Raw genomic sequence first — 2,703 nt, 5'->3', positions numbered from 1 at the left:
CTTTCTCCTTTCTCTTGGTCTTCTTCCATACACCTTCACCTCTCCTTCTTGCCATAACCTATCTCTTCCCACCTCAACTGAGTCCTTTCTTCTCCCCAGGGTCGAGAACCACCATGACCAGAATCCACTGCGAGTTCTTCGCTATGTGGAAGCTTTCAAGAGCTCAGAAAAGGAGGATGGCCCAGAGCATCTTTCAGAGAAGCAGCACTCTTTGACTGAGAGTGGGGCTCTAACCAGAGGCTCCCTGACTGTCCCAAGTCCCCCACTGTCCCGGACTACTTCCCGAAGCAGCAGTAGTCACCGGGGCTGGGAGATCCTTCGTCGGAATACACTGGGACACTTGAATTTTGGAATGGATTTTGGTGAGGGGGATGGAGAGGAGGTCTATCATTTATGATGAGGATCCTTATTACTCTGAACTGGCTCCAGGCGGGCCTGAGATCGGGGAGGTGATGCCTGCCTACGCAAGTGTCTCACTGACATGCTGTTCGTCTGGGAGGGGATAGACAGAATAATTCCTAGAGGCAGAAGGCTCTTGCCTTATCTCTCCACATCCTCCACTCTCATCTCCCTTTGCTTCCATGCTGAATCATGACTGAACAGCAGCAATAGAAGATGGGCCATCCATCTCCAGGAGGGACAGGCACCAAGTGTCCAGGGTACCACCTACAGGACCTCACATACACGAGGCCTCTCTCCTGCGCCTAGCCCTGAACTTCCCATCTCAGTCCTATCACCACCCCCATACAAAAGCCCTAACAACCTTTAAGTGGTCTGGAATGGCAAAGAGGTAAGAGGATTTGTGAGCTCACAGACAGGTTCATGGAGATGCTCCCACAAATGCAGAGCTGAGTGTCCCACAGTGAGGACGCACACAAACACCCACACACCGGTAACACACTGTGGCATGGTGCTTAAAGCTCTCAGTGAGGTCTCAGTGCTCACGCTCCCTCTTCATTCTGTTGTGCACTCCAAGCACTTCCACCCCTGTGTGAAGCAAAACTCCCTTCTGTGTTCCAGCCCCAGTTCTCTCTGTCCATCTCTGTCCCTCCTGGGTCTTCTCACTTGTGTATCTCCAGCCTCTCCTCTGGGAGTACTGTCAGCAAATAAGCACGCTCTCTTCTTTCCCATTTTCAAAGAAAGCACAAAAGCCTTCCTTTGCCCCTCCTCGCCTTTTAGCTACTGCTCTTGCCTTTTTACTCCTTATTCAGACAAAACTTGTTAGAAGTAGACTCCATTGTCTTGTAACCTCCTGCTGATTCCTCAGCCCATTGTGATTTGACCTTGCCTTCTCCTGCTACTGATACTGCTCTTTGCCAGGGTTATCTGCCTTTATTGAAATCCCAGGCTTGTTTGGCTTGGACAGTCTGTAGCACTCAGGTGGCGGTTGGCCGAGTACTCACCCTTCTCAGCAGGTCATGCCACGCAGTCCTACCACCCTGCCTGCCTCTTCCCTATTGATCCCTTAAACAGTTGGTCCTCGAGGCTCTCCGTTTTCCTTCCCAGCCGGACGGTACCACCTAACCTATTGCCATAGTCTGCCAGGCAAGTGCTCAGGCCTCCAGGTCCCTACCTTCAGTTGAGATCTCTTCTGAGCTCCAGGCATGGCTGCTCCTGGCCTCTCCATTGGGCTGCATTGCCTGGACAGTTTACAAACACCTCCACCTCAGCATGTCCTGAACGGAACAGCCTTTCTTCCTCCCCAAACCTGCTCTGCCACCATTGTTCCCAACCAAGTAACTGCCAGCACCATGGGGAGAGAGCTGCGGAAGCCCGAATCCTTGACATCATTCTCGACACTTGTCTTGGATCTCGTCTCCAGAGTATCTCATCTTGTGGATATTTTATTCCCTAAAACATTTACTTTGAAAAATGACTAATTTTGATTACATAATATATCATGGGTATAAAATTCAAAGAGCACAGAGTGTATACAGGAAAGTATTCAGGAGCATTCGCTAACACAAGTTCGTTAGTTATTTGTACTTCACAAAGTAGTCTAGACATATCCAAATATCTACATACATACTTTCCTCTTAAAGATACCTACAATTAGGAACCAGCAGTTAGCATAATGGCTATGTCGCTGGACTCCCATGTAGCCGACCAGTTCGAGTCCTGGACCTAATGGCTTAATCTCACTCCGGGCACGTGTGTGTGTGTGCCCAAGATCCTGAGAGGAGAACAGAGGAGAAGGGATTGTGGCGTGGCCATCCCCCTGGGGGGTGATTTCTCGCTTTCTGTCTCTCTGCCTCTCTGTCTTTCTGGCTAGCTCACGCGCCCTATAGCAAAACCCTCTCCCCAAAAAAGATACCTACAATTAAATGTGTGTCAAAAAAACAGTTCTTGTGGGGCCAGCCTATGGTGTGATGGTTGGGGTACTTGATCCCACATGGCCAGCCGCAGTTTGAATCCCTGACCTGGAGGCTTGAGGAACATGCCAGGCATGTGTTCATAACATAACTCAACTCCTAAGGGGAGAATGGAGAAGAAAGGATTGAAGTGTGACCCCCGCCCCATCCCTGGGAGATATTTTCTCACTTTTTCTCTCTTAGTTTCTCTCTGGTAAGTACACATACCCTATAACATTTTTTTTAAGAAGAAAAAAAAAGCACTTCTTACTTTTATCATATAATGTGTTTTAAAGACTGTTCTTATTTTATTTTAAAATTTATTTTATACATTTAATCACTGTATATCACC

This window comes from Tupaia chinensis, unplaced genomic scaffold (assembly GCF_000334495.1).
Source record: "Tupaia chinensis unplaced genomic scaffold, TupChi_1.0 Scaffold000140_1, whole genome shotgun sequence".
In the NCBI taxonomy this organism is placed as follows: Eukaryota; Metazoa; Chordata; class Mammalia; order Scandentia; family Tupaiidae; genus Tupaia; species Tupaia belangeri.
Note: the sequence above shows the minus strand (reverse complement) of the source record.